The sequence below is a fragment of the Theobroma cacao genome, chromosome 2 (assembly GCF_053813885.1).
Source record: "Theobroma cacao isolate CCN51 chromosome 2, ASM5381388v1, whole genome shotgun sequence".
Taxonomy (NCBI): domain Eukaryota; kingdom Viridiplantae; phylum Streptophyta; class Magnoliopsida; order Malvales; family Malvaceae; genus Theobroma; species Theobroma cacao.
Window position 1 is genome coordinate 46,672,116 of NC_142640.1, and position 18,657 is coordinate 46,690,772.

At 32.0% G+C, this 18,657-nt stretch overlaps 1 non-coding gene across 1 annotated transcript; it reads left to right on the forward strand.

The window, feature by feature from the left end:
* Positions 1-17,932: 17,932 nt before the first annotated feature.
* Positions 17,933-18,038, forward strand: LOC148764336 (small nucleolar RNA R71). Its single transcript, XR_016024907.1, has one exon. It is a non-coding gene; the product is annotated as a small nucleolar RNA R71 (small nucleolar RNA).
* The last annotated feature ends 619 nt before the right edge of the window (positions 18,039-18,657 follow it).

Genomic DNA, 18,657 nt, shown 5'->3' on the forward strand with positions numbered 1-18,657 from the left:
AGTCCATCAAGACAAGTTGCTTTTAATGGTATATTCTGATTTACCAAAACGTTTATGCCTTCAGTCGGTGTGGACAATCAAGGAAACCATAGCCAAAACATGCAAAAGCTGTTAGTTGGTATGTCATGTTGGTCATAATTCCGTTTCTAAGATATTTCTTGCATCACCGTCCTTGTAAACGACAATCTTTCCTTCTCTCTTTCTCTCTCTCTCTCTCTCGTTAGAGAATCTTTTCTACAGTTTTGGATGATGATCGATGAAGAAATTTGGCTGCCCGTGAGTCCTCTCCTTCTTCTCTTCACACCACCCTTTCAAAAAGTTGCCCTCTCTCTCTCTCAGACGGAAAGGGGGGGTTAATTTCGTGGTCTTTTGGTTTCATACCCTGTAAAAGGAAAGAGAGGGTTTCTTTTGTTATTGTGATCTTAGAAGCAGGACCTGTGCTTCCCCTTCACAGGAGGGGGACTTTGGGGCAGTGGTTGTCCAAACATGTCTCTTCTTTAGAGCTTAAATCCAAGAGAAAAGCACAGAGAAAAAAGGGCCCCCACCCATCAATGGGCAATGGATGACCCGACACCAAGTGTCCTTCCAATGTCACCATCGGCTCACATGCATCGAAGCAGGCAAATCACATGTTTCTGTGTTTTTGCTATCTCTCTCTCGTCCTGCATTCTTGTAAGGATTCTATGTGCAAATTGCAATGCATGTCCGCTTTCACATTTGCTTATTGCAATTCCACTTTTCGAAAAACAATTAATGACAAATTCCATGCCCATTTCTCTCTCTCATTTTGTTGTAAAAATAAAAAAAGAAAGAAAAAAAAACCCAAATGTAGAATAGAAACAATGTGACAAAAGCCATTACTCTTGTAAATGCCATTAGGAAAATGACCATATTGCTTTCACTGCTTTTGCAAGCTTTTGGAAGTAGACGACTTTGAGTGGTGTCAGTCTGTGAAATGCATCCAAGTTCAAAAATGGGCAATTAAGCGCTCCGCCGTTCTTGAAGTCTTCAAAGGTTTTATATATGGTGGGCAGATTAATGTACTTTCCAGGATTTTTGACTGAAGAGTCAAAATTGGGTTTACTTTATGGTTTCAACATTAGATGAGTAATGATTTCTTTTTTTGACTTTTTCATTGTCACTATTCACAAATTGCATAACATTTCAACATTCATCTTATTAATTTGCTAGTCAATTGCATCTCTAAACTTTTGTTTCCAGTCTTTCATATAGTAATTGAATATAAATAATATTTATAACATTAAGTGCGACAGAGAAAGGCTGCAAATTGTGTGTGAGATATATGAAGGAAAAGAAAGAAAGTTCCCCTTTTTCTTTTCTGGGTATAGCTGATTTACTTCCAAAGCATCTGTTTCTAATCCATCATCCACTAGTATTATTGCTTATTAATTAGCCCTTTCGTTTTTTCTTTTTTTGGGTATAGGTAATTCTCAATTTTCTTTTTATGAAATTTTGATAACTTATGCATTCTTTGTGAAGTTTAAGCAATAAATGTGGATTATTTTGGTTCTACATGTGGTAATTACTGGGCCAGTATTCATTCATATTTGAGTGTAAAATGGCCAATCCAATATTGTCGATTTTATGAGATTCAATTCAACTTGTAGCTTAATTTATTACCCTACTTAGGGTTATACCTATTTTTTCTTAGAAGATCATCCGAACATTGGATCAACTATAGTACCTGTTCAAATACTTTGTTACATGAACTTCTGTTATTTACTTGAAATATGAGTTGACGGCTCATTTTTTGCTGATATCTTATCACAAGCAAAATAAATAAATTCAGTGAGGTTTGTAAAATCAGGTATGTATTGGATTTAAACAAGCCCAAGAACGTGAAGCATACAAAAGAGACAAATTTGAAAGAGGAGAGTTAGCATCATGTATGGGGACAAAAGGATAAAAGTTTTGTTTGGACTATGAGAAAATTGATTGCTTGCGGCAGCCAACATGCAATGTGATAAATGCATGCCTTAGTTCATTCATTCTCAACCTCATAGCCCACCCCATTTATCGGTTTCAAGGGCCCACTATCACCCCTTGTTTTTCTCTCTACCTTTTTTTTTGTTTTCAGTTTGAGCTTCAAATCATATTCCAAATTTTATAAACTTGAGGAATTCCTAACATTAATTGATTCTTTAATTGGTTGCAATAAATTGGACAACTTGATTAGTTTTGACTTTGTAAAGTTGAATTTGATCAATCATTCGACTGCTAACATTTATTTTTTGTCTGCTTATATTTTCCCTTAAATTGAATGCAATTGTAAATGTCACTCAAAAAATCTCATACTATACAATATATACAAAAATACCCATTAAACACATCAAGACTATTTGATTTGTGAAAAATTTAAAGGAAAATAAAAAAAAATTAAAACATGTTATATTATCTATGTATGTATGTAAATAGTACACACACTATTGCTCAATGTTTAAGAAGTCAAATCAATATACTTTGTCATGTGTCGTAAAATGAGAAACTCATATTAAGTCCTTAAATTATTTAAAAATTTTTACATAAATTTTTATTATTTTATTACATTCAATTAAGTTTTTATATTTTTATTTTGAGTCAAACAAACTTTTATAATTAACAGTTGTTTAACTATCGTTAATTAAAATATCACTTATCATTTTATGTCACGTAATACTGACATGTCATAATAAATGGTGATATGGTATTGATATGACATGATAATAGTTATTTGATATTTTTCATTTTCCACGTCAACATCATATGAGTATAAAATGACAAGTAATATTTTGATTAATGACAGTTAATCAACTTTTAGCCATAGTAGTTTATTTGACTTAAACTATAAGTACAAAGACTTAGTTAAATGTAAAAAAAATTATTTAAATTTTTTTAAATAATTTAGAGACTTATAAAAACATTAAGCACCGATATTTTTTATATTGCAAGTTCCTAATAATTTCCTCTTAACGTTATATTATCATGAAAGATACAAAGCCTAAATGATCACTTTTAAAAATATATATATATATATTTAAAAAACTTAATTTCCTTTAGTTGATGTTTTAACTTTAAAATTTTTTCTCTTTAATTTTTTGTATCCTAACTGAGTTTTGAATTATCCTTGGAAGATATAAATTCTAAACAACATTGATAGTGACCGGTTAGTATGAATTTGGTAAAGATTGAAAAGGTTGAAGTTTTTAGAGATATGGAGGTTATAGAAATTTAATTTTTTAAAGAAAGCAGCAAGTATTGGCGTGCGAAATTGAGCTTTCAAGTATTGAGAAAGATCACCAAATTGAGGCTTACACACACTCCATATTGTTTAGATATTAATCTTATTTATTGAGTAAAATTTTGAAGGTTAAAAGGGCACAATTAGATTTAATTTGACTCATTTATATATATATATATGTATATATATAAACTAAAGAGGATGATTGGGTTATCAAATGATGCACTTTGGGCCAAGCCTTTAGACTGTGAACAGAAAATGCTTAACCTTAAGGAATCTACCATGTTGAATTCACACGTACACGACATGCCCCTTTAAACGAAGAAATACACCCACGTATGTCTTCAATGGAAGTACGTAAATAATTTAGGAATGAAATTTTTACAAATATAATAAAAAATTTTCTCTATAAAATATGACATCATTTATACACACTTAAAGAAAGCCACCGAATACCCAAGCAATGTTTGTATTTATCAACTTAAACAACAACTATAGTTTTGTTGATCCGATTATTAATAAAATCACTTTGATTGAGGGAACAAAGACTTCTAATAATATATGAACATTTAATTCAGTAATAGGTACAAGCATTCTTTTATTTTAAAAATTGAATTTGATTTGTTGTTAGTTACCTAAGAGTATCACTATAAAAAGAATTGGCAGCCGGGTGCTGACCAAGGCTGTGATAAGGCGGCACCCCTTTTGACGAATGCATAAACTTTTGTGTCATACTGATATAGAAAATCAGTCACATGTTGATCTACGGAGTGACATTACTGGCCATGAAATGAAATTAATATTAAGCCTTTTCTTTTATGTGATATGCTGAAAAAATGTTGAATAAAATTAGCACACATGTTCCTTCTCGTCAAGTTTAATTAAGTAAAAAGAAAGACTTCTAACATCATGAGACTACTGTCATCAAAGATTATTTTAGCATACATTTAAATATGTCCATGACATTATGGAATGATGTACACTTTAATATTATTGTAACGTGGGGATTCAAAGTACCATTAATTTAATAACTTTTTAGATTTAAATCAAAATATTTTATATTTTATAATTAAGTTGTTAGTAGTAATTAACTTGAATATTGTATAAGTCTCATCATTATTCATATTGATACCGGATGAAGTATATATCAAAACTATAATTACTTTTTATTGAGGTTTAAAAATATATTTGTACCGCAAAATAATTAAGTTGCATTATTGAAAATACAAGTAATAAAAATATATTATTTTGAATAATATAATCTAGAACCAAAAGTGGAAAAATAGAAAAAGAGTTGATGAATAGGACTAGGAGCGTATAACTAGGATAATATTATATGCCTCTTTTAGATATATATATTATAATTGCATCTTAAGTTGTCAATCACTATAGACAATGAAAGAAACAATAAGGAAATAGTTGGTGAATGGTAAACTCACATGCCCTAGAAAACATTTGCAATTAATTACTACACTCCTTGGTGTACGAGAGGGAAATCGCATAGGGAAAGGAATAAGGGAGAAAAGCGACAAGGGAAGGGGAGGAAAGAAGGTTGTCCTTTATGGTGTCCCCATAGGGGTGCCGGCAAGGATTCTTCAAGGTACGAGAGGGACCCACTCCCTCCTTCCTAGAAGAAGAAGTTATGTCATTTCTTGGGGGCTCACTTTCATTGTCACTCCAGCGTGGGACATAGGGAATCCCTACAAACCGCTAGATGTCTCTCCTTATAAGATAAGATGACCCCTCCTTTTTTATTTTTATATAATACTATAATGTGTTCACATTAGTTTACATTAAAAGTTCTTTTGGGTTCTATTTGAGTTGCCATGTTTCTTCTGTTTTAATTAAATTTTAAATCAAAGCAAAGAAAAAGGTGTGGAGTGTATCCTTGAATGAAGATCTTGAGACCCCATTGAATTGACCTTTGGTGCTTTTATAATCCAAAACTTTGATGGGGAAAGAATTTTTTGACATGATAATTCGATATTATAATTTTACGATAACTTCAAGTACAAGTATATGCTAATCATGGTTCGATACTTTGTTCTTAATAGCATAAAAAAATAGCATTAAATTTGTAATTTGGAACGTAAACCGAGTTCCTCTTCAAGATTGCTGTGTGAAATAGTGTGTAAGAAAGATTAATTATACATAGTGGGAACAAGAGTCAAATCTCAACTCTAAAAGAAGTTTCAATCTCAAGTCTCTCTCTTAAAAAAAGGAAAAAGAAAAGTTCCTTTCAACTCTTTTTGCACTAATGAATGATCTCACTGAATTCCTTGTTCATGCTTAGATATACTTACACAAAATTAATTGATCCTTTTGTTTTGGTTTAGAAATTTCAGCAATTATTTATCTATCTACTTATTCCTTTGATAGAATACACCCAAGAAAGGGTGCGAGGTCTAGGAGTTTTCAACGAAAAAGAATGAATAGGTATACCCATCAAAATAGTTAATTCAGAATCCAACTATACATATACTAGAAAGTGCAGGAGTTCAAATCCTTCCTATCATTTATCATAAAATGAAAGAAAATATGTGATGTTGACTTGCCTGCAAAATGTAAAACGCACCGTTAATTTGAAGTGAATCTTTTATTGTCAACTCACAAGATTTTTATATGCTATTAAAGATCATTGATCTGTTGTTTAATTTTCTGCTTGTAGAAGATTATAATTACAACCTTTTTCTTTCATTTTGACATGATGCTTTACATGTTGATGTGAAGTTGTCATAAGTCATATTTAGAGGACATAATTACTATATTTAGTCACTGGACTAATGACATTTTAACCACTGATAATTACTCAATATCAGAACACTTTTGATTTTAAGGAGTCCAATCCCATTGACAATAGATGGCTAATGATTAAAATAGTTATTAATAATGCATATCCATTATTTTCAAGTGTTACTTGAAAATGTACCAAAACAAAAAAAAAAAAAAAAAAGTTGCTACTTTGAATGTTTCTTTCCCTTTTCTAACTCAAAGTTGCTTTTTGAAATTATTGGGCTGAACCTATGTACATGTGTTGTGAGAAACTCTTCTCATTTCAACTTTATAAAGATTCCCGTCCAAAAGAAACACTACTCTTACAAAACTCAAGACTAAGCAATAACATGTCTCATGTTCATCCTCACACTGCAACAAATCTGAGATTTCATAACATTATTATGAAAGTATAATTGATAATGAGACATGAATTTGATCATACTAATGATGTAATTCTTTTTCCTGTGATCTTAATTTCAACAAGCAGAATAATTCATGTTAAAACCATAGAGTACGTAACTTTCTTTTAAAAAGGTAGAGACAAAAATCGAGAAAACCGCAATTCAAAATCCTGGAAATTAATGGCATCAGCTTCGATTTCTTCCCTATCCTCCTCCATAACTTGTTCCCTTCTCGAGTGATGCCATGAACATAGGCCCACCCGTCACCGGACCGGCATCACCAAAATTCTTTGGTTTTCTGATAATTTATACACCTAATAACAAAGTTGAATTAATTTGTATCTATTACTATCAAATATCAACGACTGTGGAGGGAATCAGGCTCCTAAAACTCATTTTTTCTGACAAGGTAGTAAGCAGCCTCTTGCATTGCAGCAATGGCTGGAATGTTTTGCGGAGAGAATAATTGTCTAAGCCTTGGATGCTAACCTTACCAACCAGCTGTGGCTGTGCATGTTAGTCCCGGCCCACTTGCTTGCCATTCTTTTCATACCTTGGGGTGACAATTATGAATTATGAAGCATCGTAGCTGGATGTGGTGGTTACCCGAGAATCTGTTTGACTTGAAATTACTAACAAGTCCCCATCTCTTACACTTCAAATAGTATAATTTTTGACCCCCATCATCAAATCATGATCGTTAGATCAGATATTTCCACTGCCCCACCCCCACCGGGGTCCCACTGATCAGCTGTGACCCTCAATTTTCTTTATAACAAAAGAAAAAAAAGAAAAAAAGAGGGGTCTGTCTCAGGAATTCATTTTTTATTTCTTTCTTCAATTGAGACATTTGTACTGCTATGGCCCCATCTATCGTTCAAACGCATACATTTTTTATGTAAAGAGAATTACATGATTTGGTCATGGAGGTTGACAGAGGAAAGACGAAAGAATTTGGCCCTCTATCATATACCGACAAGATTGTCTTTGTCGCTGAGAAATAGTCAAGAAAATGACTAGAAACACACTCATGATCACTTTGGGGAGGGGGGAAATGGAGGAGCAGTAAAAAGTTGCTTAATGAAGTTTCCCTTGCAAGTGAGAACAAGCTACCTCTACTCTCTCAAAGCACAATGCAACAAAGAAAGGAAAGGAAAAAGTGTGAGTTTGAAGCATTCTTGCATGGTGGTTTTGTTTTTATCTCCGCTCTCATGCATCATCATTGTCTTTCTTTCCAACCATGCAACCTTAGAATTACGCGAGCAAGGTGCATATTTTTCACATACATCTGGCATTAAGAATTAAATTTTCATATGGGACAAAGTGTTATACAGTGTGACAGATTTGAATGAAAAAACAAAATTGGAAATTACGTAAGATACCCGTGAATTTTACGATTATAGTCAAAGGTATTTACTCTTCACATATGACTCTAGTCCTGAGAATTATCACGGTGAGAGCTTGTCACGATTCAATCATACATTGACAGCATGTTTGGTTGGGAGAATGGCTAAGCCATTCCCCCTTTATTCCCAAAAAATTTTGATTCCTTTATTTGGTTGAGAAATGATTCAAGGAATAGCCATTCCTATTCTCTAAAATCCTCCAAAACTAAGAAATAGCTAATACCACCCTCCCCCATGGTATTAGCTATTCCATGATTAAGAAATAAACTCAAAAAATAATAAAAACAAAAAATACCCCTTATAAATTTGAAAAATTACAACTTTATTTGTATAAAATATTATTTTTCTCTCTCTCCTCTTGTCACTTGATTCCAAGTTTTAATAACATATTAATATTTTACAATATTAATATTAAATTATAAATAAAATATTTATATTTATGTTATCAATTATTAATAAAATAAATTATAAAATATTCCTATTTAAAAACAAAATAAATTAAAAAAAATAAGCATAATATAATTTAAATTATATAAAAAATATTAATAATTAAATCATCAATTATTAATATTTTAAATAAATTACCAATTATTAATTTTTAAAAAATAAAATAAAATAAAAATTAATCATAATAATATTTAAATAAAATAAAATATTAATGATTAAATTAAAAATAAAATATTAATATTTAAATGATCTATTATTAATATTTTAAATAAATAATCAATTATTAATTTTTTAAAATAAAATAAAATAATTGATCATAATAATATTTAAATTAAATTAAATATTAATATTTTAAAATATAAATAGTTAAATTATAAATAAAATATTAATATTTAAGTTATCAATTATTAATATTTTAAATAAATTACCAATTATTAATATTTTAAAAAATAAAATAAAAATTAATCATAATAATATTTAAATTATTAATTATTAATATTTTAATTAAATTCTAGATTATTAATATTTAAAAAATCTAATAAAAACAAATAGTCATATAAATAATAAAGGGTGTTTTTGTCTTTTTATTTTCTATTTCTTTCTTATTTCAAAATTATTATTACTAACCAAACACTACAATAAGTTATAATAATTATTCTTGTTCTATTCCCTTTGTCATACCAAACTAAGTAATAACTATTCTATTCTATTCCCACCTCATTTTATTCCCATATAATAACTATTCTATTTCATTCCTGTCTATTTCGACAATCAAACGTAACCTAAGTGTTTGCGCAAGAAAGAAAGATCACTTTGGGAGAGTAAACAACTAATAGATACGGCTTAGGCTCGAAGGGAAACTGTGTTGTTCCTGGGGATATCAACATTCCTTCGTAACTATTCTTATCAATTTCCAATTTTACTTAGGGTTTTCGTAGATAAAAAAATTGTGGTATATGTGCTTATCCAAGCAATTTTCTAATTGCCAAACCTTAACTAACCATGAGGGATCACATTATTGAATTACTTTATTTTCTTTGTTTTCTTTCCAAATTGAATCAATAATAGGCCGGAATTAAATTGTTAAGCTCTAGTAGTCTTTTCCCTTTCCTACAATAGCTCCATGTTAGTTTATGCTAATGATAACAATGGGTAAGGACTAAGAGAGGAAAAAAAGAGGATTTTTCTTAAATATATTCCAAGAGCATTCGTTAATTAAGGTGCCATTCACGAATATGTTTTTGCATTAATTTTTATTTTAGAAAAAATTTATTATTGTGAAAACAAACTACAAAGTTCTAGCATCACGAATATCTGTTTGCAAAACTTAAAAAAAAAAAAGACTAAACTACATTAGTTGTTACTTAAATTTGTAAAAATTTTTATTTAAGTCTCTCATTCTAAAAGTTAAATTTTTTTTGATGACTAACATTTACAAAAATATAACATTCCAAGATCTCTTGTTGTTAATTAACTAACAAATGAAGGAGAAGGATCATCAAGAGCTACAAGCTTGATCACTTGCGGTGGTGACAATCAAAGGGGTAAGTTTATAGTCATGAAAATTCTTTTTTTTTTTTTTATAAGACTTGAGTTTATTAATGTAACAAACCATTACAGGGAAAGGAGAAACTCTCATTTACAATTATAGCAAAGCACCTTGCAACACCAAAGAAATTCATCAAACAAAACTAACATTGGATTTAAGCAACTAGTAGTGGCGAGATGGGCAAGTAGAATTTTGTGCAAAGTGGGACTCCTTACAATGAAGTATTTGGGGTAGTCTTTGGGTGCGAATACGAGATCCATGGGAGTGTGGTAGTTGGTTTGCGATTGATTCAAGCAAAGGTTAATGGGATGGAAAGGGTGAGTTACACTTCTCAAGTCAATTCTATCGACCTTATCAATTTTTTACATGTCACTTTTTCAAATACCAACGGGGTTAAAAAAGTACTAGATAAGATTTAACATAGGTTGAAAAATTGAAGAGTAGGCTTTCATCATGGAAGGCCAAAACTTTGTTTATGGGAGGCTGTTGACTCATCTTAAATATATTTCAAGCGATTTGCCTATTTTTCACATATCTTTGTTTCATATGCCTGTTTGTATTAAGACGACAATTGAAAAATTTTTGAAAAGGTTCCTCTGGGGAGGACCCAACCTTGTGCGTAAACTTCAACATGTTAGTTAGGATGCCATATGCAACTTTTAGGACCTCGGCGGATTGGGTCTTATTGACATTGGTCTTAAAAATAGAGCTTTTTTGAACAAATGGCTATAAAGATACGGTAATGAATTGGAAAGCTTGTGGAGAAGAATTGTTGTTGAAAAGTCAGGCCTGAATCACAATATGATTTTACCGAGCTTAGGAATTTAAGTAAAGCCTCTGGTATTTGGAACAACACCACCAAGCCACTTTATGACACTTGTGACTTTAGCTCCTTTATAATGGATGGTATGGGTTTGTCCTTGGGTAATGGTAACCAGACTAGCTTTTGGGAGGATGAATGGGTTAATGACATCAACCCTAATAACTCTTTCCCTAGAATCTATGCTCTGGTAGTCAAAAAAGTAGACAACATTGGAGAATTTGGCAATTGGAATGGTAATGAGTGGACGTGGAAAATTGAGCTACACAGGAATGTCTTTGAATGGGAAAACTAGTAATGGGAGAATTTTAATCTTCTCATAAATGATCAAACCTTCAACAAGAACTTTTAGGATAAACTTGTGTGGAAAGGTAGCATTAATGGCATTTACTCCTCCAACTCCTTTTGTCATCAAGTGTTAATTTTCAACTCTCCTCTAGTTGGTCATTAGAAACTCATCGGGTCCTGTCTCGCCCCCTTAAAAATTGAGATTCTCTATTGGCAACTAATAAGAAAAAGACTAGCGGTGAAAGAAGCTTTGGTAAGCAAAGGCCTCATCAATGCTGAGGCGGCTCCTTTTTTATTTGTCAGTGCTAGATTGAAATAGTGAACCATCTGTTCTTCACTTGTGGAAAGTCCTAATTCTTATGGCAACAGTGGTGTGCTTTGTGGAATGTTTATTAGGTGGTTCATAAAGACCCCTTAGTTAGTTTTTTATCTTGGTTTGAGATTGCTAACTCTCTTAATAATGAATTGGTTTGGCAAATGGTTTGGTTTGCCACCATATGGGCTATTTGGACAGCAAAGAATGAAGTGGTGTTCAAAGGTAAAATTTAGGATAGTGAGCAAATTTTTGAACTCTCTAAGGTTAGAGTAGCTTGGTGGATGAAGGCCAAATGGCCAGATTATAATGCCTCTGCTAGTTACTTGGCTAGACTTTTGAATGAAGGAACCATTCCAATCAAGAACAAGTTGAACAAGAATGTGTTGGTTTAGTTTAAGTCGATTGCAAGGTCCTTCAAATTTAATATAGATGGGTCTTCTTGCGGTTGTCCAAGTGACTCAGGTATTATTCTCTAAACTTAGCCTAAATTCCTTGTTCATAAAAACAAATTATTAATATTTTAAATAAATAATCAATTATTAATTTTTTAAAATAAAATAAAATAATTGATCATAATAATATTTAAATTAAATTAAATATTAATATTTTAAAATATAAATAGTTAAATTATAAATAAAATATTAATATTTAAGTTATCAATTATTAATATTTTAAATAAATTACCAATTATTAATATTTTAAAAAATAAAATAAAATAAAAATTAATCATAATAATATTTAAATTATTAATTATTAATATTTTAATTAAATTCTAGATTATTAATATTTAAAAAATCTAATAAAAATAAATAGTCATATAAATAATAAAGGGTGTTTTTATCTTTTTATTTTCTATTCCTTTCTTATTCCAAAATTATTGTTACAAACTAAACACTACAATAAGTCATAATAATTATTCCTGTCTTATTTCCTTTGTCATACCAAACTAAGTAATAACTATTCTATTCGATTCTCACCTCATTCTATTCTCACATAATAACTATTCTATTCTATTTCTGTCTATTCCACCAATCAAACGTAACCTAAGTGTTTGCGCAAGAAAGAAAGATCACTTTGGGAGAGTAAACGACTAATAGATACGACTTAGGCTCGAAGGGAAACTGTGTTGTTCCTGGGGATATCAACATTCCTTCGTAACTATTCTTATCAATTTCCAATTTTACTTAGGGTTTTCGTAGATAAAAAAACTATGGTATATGTGCTTATCCAAGCAATTTTCTAATTGCCAAACCTTAACTAACCATGCGGGATTACATTATTGAATTACTTTCTTTTCTTTGTTTTCTTTCCAAACTGAATCAATAATAGGCTGGAATTAAATTGTTAAGCTCTAGTAGTCTCTTCCCTTTCCTACAATAGCTCCATGTTAGTTTATGCTAATGATAACAATGGGTAAGGACCAAGAAAGGAAAAAAAGAGGATTTTTCTTAAATATATTCCAAGAGCATTCGTTAATTAAGGTGCCATTCATAAATATATTTTTGCATTAATTTTTATTTTAGAAAAATTTTATTATTGTAAAAACAAACTACAAAGTTCTAGCATCACGAATATCTGTTTGCAAAACTTAAAAAAAAAAAAGAAAGACTAAACTACATTAGTTGTTACTTAAATTTGTAAAAATTTTTATTTAAGTCTCTCATTCTAAAAGTTAAAATTTTTTTTGATGACTAACATTTGCAAAAATATAACATTCCAAGATTTCTGGTTGTTAATTAACTAACAAATGAAGGAGAAGGATCATCAAGAGCTACAGGTTTCATCACTTGCGGTGGTGACAATCAAAGGGGTAAGTTTGTAGTCATGAAAGTTCTTTTTTTTTTTTTTTATAAGACTTGAGTTTGTTAATGTAACAAACCATTATAGGGAAAGGAGAAACTCGCATTTACAATTATAGCAAAGCACCTTGCAACACCAAAGAAATTCATCAAACAAAACTAACATTGGATTTAAGCAACTAGTAGTGGCGAGATGGGCAAGTAGAATTTTGTGCAAAGTGGGACTCCTTACAATGAAGTATTTGGGGTAGTCTTTGGGTGCGAATACGAGATCCATGGGAGTGTGGTAGTTGGTTTGCGATTGATTCAAGCAAAGGTTAATGGGATGGAAAGGGAGAGTTACACTTCTCAAGTCAATTCTATCGACCTTATCAATTTTTTACATGTCACTTTTTCAAATACTAACGGGGTTAAAAAAGCACTAGATAAGATTTAACATAGGTTGAAAAATTGAAGAGTAAGTTTTCTTTATGGAAGGCCAAAACTTTGTTTATGGGAGGCTACTGACTCATCTTAAATATATTTTAAGCGATTTGCCTATTTTTCACATATCTTTGTTTCATATGCCTGTTTGTATTAAGACGACAATTGAAAATTTTTTGAAAAGGTTCCTTTGGGGAGGACCTAACCTTGTGCGTAAACTTCAACATGTTAGTTAGGATGCCATAGGCAACTTTTAGGACCTCGGTGGATTGGGTCTTATTGACATTGGTATTAAAAATAAAGCCCTTTTGAACAAATGGCTATGAAGATACGATAATGAATTGGAAAGCTTGTGGAGAAGAATTGTTGTTGAAAAGTCAGGCCTGAATCACAATACGATTTTATCGAGCTTAGGAATTTAAGTAAAGCCTCTGGTATTTGGAACAGCACCACCAAGCCACTTTATGACACTTGTGACTTTAGCTCCTTTATAATGGATGGTATGGGTTTGTCCTTGGGTAATGGTAACTAGACTAGCTTTTGGGAGGATGAATGGGTTAATGAATTCAACCTTAATAACTCTTTCTTTAGAATCTATGCTCTGGTCGTCAAAAAAGTAGACAACATTGGAGAATTTGGCAGTTGGAATGGTAATGAGTGGACGTGGAATGGGAAAACTAGTAATGGGAGAATTTTAATCTTCTCATAAATGATCAAACCTTCAACAAGAACTTTTAGGATAAACTTGTATGGAAAGGTAGCATTAATGGCATTTATTCCTCCAACTCCTTTTGTCGTCAAGTGTTAATTTTCAACTCTCCTCTAGTTGGTCATTAGAAACTCATCGGGTCCAGTCTCGCCCCCTTAAAAATTAGGATTCTCTATTGGCAGCTAATAAGAAAAAGGCTAGCAATGAAAGAAGCTTTGGTAAGCAAAGGCCTCATCAATGCTGAGGCGGCTACTTTTTTATTTGTCAGTGCTAGATTGAAATAGTGAACCATCTGTTCTTCACTTGTGGAAAGTCCTAATTCTTATGGCAACAGTGGTGTGCTTTGTGGAATGTTTATTAGGTGGTTCATAAGGACCCCTTAGTTAGCTTCTTATCTTGGTTTGAGATTGCTAACTCTCTTAATAATGACTTGGTTTGGAAAATGGTTTGGTTTGCCACCATATGGGCTATTTGGACAGCAAAGAATGAAGTGGTGTTCAAAGGTAAAATTTGGGATAGTGAGCAAATTTTTGAACTCTCTAAGGTTAGAGTAGCTTGGTGGATGAAGGCCAAATGGCCAGATCATAATGCCTCTGCTAGTTACTTGGCTAAACTTTTGAATGAAGGAACCATTCCAATCAAGAACAAGTTGAACAAGAATGTGTTGGTTTAGTTTAAGCCGATTGTAAGGTCCTTCAAATTTAATACAGGTGGGTCTTTTTGTGGTTGTCCAAGTGATTCAAGTATTGATGGCATCTTGAGGAATGAGTTTGGAGACATTCTTGCCTTATTTTCTAAAGCCATTGATATTTTTGACTCAAACAAAGCGAAACTCTTAACGATAAGAGAAGCTATGATCATCTTTGTTGCCTCTAAGTGGTGTTCTTCCCATACCTTTCTACTTGAATGTGATAATTACAATGTTGTCAAATGGATTACTAACCTCTGTGAAGTGCCTTAGAGATTGAGATCACTGGTCATTCAAACTTGTAATGTTTTTGTTAAGATTAACAGATGGAAATCAATCGTATTCCTCATTCCTTTAACGATAAGGTTGACTCTTTGGCCAAAAAAGGTGTGTTTAGGCCATCGGACTTTCTATGGATTAATGGTTTTATGAATATACAGGATATGGAGCAGGTATAAAGGAGATTTACTAGGGGTAAGGTCCCAATCACTTTTTTTTTTTTTTTGCTTGGAGACACCATTTTGAACTAAATGAACTTGATCTTCTGACTTATTATATTTTGTGGATTAATTTTGATTGCTAGTGTTGGGGTCTCTGCTTGTATATGTTGCTTTCATGCATTCATTGGATATATAGTTTTATATGTAAGGTTTTCTTTGTCTATTAGGCTAGCCTCTGTCACATGTAAGTCTTACTTAGTAGCTTTTATCTTGTAAGTTGTTTTTTGTATGTTACAAGTTTTTGTATTGGCTATATGGGTATCTCATCCCTCAGTTTTCAATATAATGATTCATTTTCTTGCCTTTAAAAAAAAAAAAATTTGACATAGGTTCCTTTGGAATGGGGTGACAAAGGAACAGAAATTGCAAATGGTGGATTGGGAAATGGTGTGTAATTATAGAGATAATGGTGCATTTAGGTTGATTGATCTATATCTTAAAAATAGGGCACTCCTAAATGAATGGATATAAAGGTGTAAGAATGAGTCAGAGTGTTTTATGGTGAAGAGTTTTAGTTGAGGAGAATGAGGTTAATGACATGGGGCTTCTACCGGGGATGGATCATGGTAGAAAGGTCTCAACAATTTGGAAAGGTATCAAGAGCTCTCTATCTCCCAACAACAAGTACTTCTTGCAAACCAAGGCTAGTGTTGGATTTAGTTTAGGAGATGGAAACAAAATATCTTTTTAGTCGTAAGAATGGATCGGGGTGGGGGAGGATAACATTAAAAACAATCTTTTTAAGATTTTTGTGCTAGAAGTGAACAAAATAGAAAAGGTAAAATAGTACGGTGTTTGGGAAATTAGTGAACGGACTTAGAGGATTAAGATTCAGAGGAGACTCTTTGATTGGGAAATTCAGCAATGGTCCAATCTTTAGTAAGTGTTGAGTGGCATTGTCCTAGGTTATGGAAAAAAAAAAGACAAGTTGATATGGAAGGAGACCTCGAGTGGTAAGTACTCCACCAAATCATTTTTTAGAGCAGCACTAGGATAAGGTGAGGGCAATGTGAATGTGTGGAAAGGTATGTGGGGGGGGGGGGGGGGGGGGAGTCAGTAATTTGCTTACTCTATAAAAGGGAAATTGAATCCAACAATCATTTATTCTTTTTTTATTATGAGATTTGGAAAGTACAGAGTACGCAGTGTAAAAGTTAAGGGATATAGTTGGGTTAAGCCAAAAGATCCATTGGCGACCTTCTTTTCATGGTAAGGTTGTGACATCCTTAGTGATAATAGTAAGGTATGGATAATGGCATTTTACACCATAGTTTATGGTCCATTTGGCTCCATTAAAATGAAATGGTTTTCTGAGGAAAGATATAGGATATGAAATAAATCTTTGAGTTAATAAAGCTTAGAGTGGCATGGTGGCATAGAGCTAAGTATCCTTAAACAATAAATTCTATTTTGAATTTGATGCAAAATCCAAATATGTCGCAAGTATCATCAAAAGTCAAAGTTGCTAGGAAAATATATTCTTTTTTTTCTTTTGAAAATAACTAGGAAAGGATGTTCATGGGTAGCTCTTCCACAAGGCTTTTTGAAGTTTAATGTGGATGAGGCTTCTAGAGGCAAACTGGGGAGGCAAGCATTGGTGGGGTATTTAGAGATAAGGTGGGAATGGTCAAAATAATGTTCTCGAAGGTTGTGAGGATTATGGAATCGAACATTGCCGAGTTGCTTGCAATTAAAGAAGCTTTTTTGTTGTATGCCAACTCTAAATGAGCTAGTACTCACTACCTATTTATTGAAAGTGATTCAACCAATGTGGTTAATTGGGTGAAAAAGCCTCACTCTACGCCACTGAAATTGAGGTATCATATCCTATATATTGAGTGCATGGGGTTTAAGATTACTAGTTGGGAGATTCAACATACACTGCAAGAAAATGGCAATTAGGCTCAAAGGAGTATACTAAAAATAAAAATATATCAAGGTTAGCTTGAAAGGCTAAAATGGTCCAAAGATGTCCTAAATCATATCCCTAACTAAGTTGTGCCTAAGATTTCACTTGGAAAGAGAATCAAGCAAATTTGCATAAGAGTTCTAAGTGGAAATCCAGGAGGCAGGTTTAGCTTAGATGTTGATTCTAATTGTTTAACTTAGTTGAAAACCTTTGGTTGTTGCTCCATAAGAAATTAAGATGATTCCTTCAACTACAATTATAAGTGTTGGAATAATAATTGTTGTTCTGCTACCTATTTCTAACAAACTAGTCAGATTCAGTGTAGATGGGGCAATTATCATTGGAGTGTCCTTATCCATAAAGTTCACAAGTCATAAAGGAGTTTTGAACTGCATTAACACTCAATTTATCAATTTTCTTTGTGAGAGAAGCCAATTGTGTAGTCGAAGCATTAGTTGCATCTAGTTCATGAAGTCCAACAACTTTTCTCTCACCCAATCCTTTAGATGGTCATTGGTAATTATTAGAAGCCATCTCCTCGAGCAAATCATAGGCTTTTTCAATGGATTTACTTATAAGTGCACCTTGAGCTGCAGTATCAATAGTGGTTTAAATAAGTCCCAACAAACCATTATAAAAAGTCTAAAGTTGCAACCACTTAGATAACCCATGGTGAGGACACCCTTTTAACAAATCCTTGTACCTCTCCCAAGCCTTATATAGTGATTCAAAATCAAATTGCATAAAAGAGGTGATGTCATTATGCATCTTTGCAATTTTAGCAAGTGGAAAGAATTTTGTTAAGAATTTTTGAGCCAAATCATTCTAAATACTAATGGAACCAATGGGAAGTGAATTTAACTAGCTTTTTACTGTATCTCTCAGTGAAAAAGGGAAAAGCCTCAATCTTATGGCATCATCAGTAACATCATTGACCTTGAATGAGTCTCAAATTTAAAGGAAATTCACAATATAAGTATTAGGATCATCATTAGGCAAACCTTCAATCTGAACATAAGTTTGAATCATCTGAATGATTGTTGGCTTAATTTCAAAGTTGTTAGTTTGAATAAAAGGTCTTTAGATACTAAAGTGGAGACCTTGTACTAGTGGGACAATATATTCCATCAAAGACTTGGTCTCTTCCCCTTGTTGATAAGCCATTATTTTACTTTGAGTAGAAACTTGTTGATTTTTCTTCTAAATTCTTTAAAAAGTTTTTTTGATTTTTGGATCAAGAGGAATAATTTTCAAATTTCGAGCTCTTTGTATACAACAATCAAAAGTACCTGAAAAGAAAGAAAAGAAAAGTCTTAAATTAGATTAAGAATGCTTGGTATTAATATTAACAAGAAAGAATTAAAAATCAATTCCTTGGCAACGGCACCA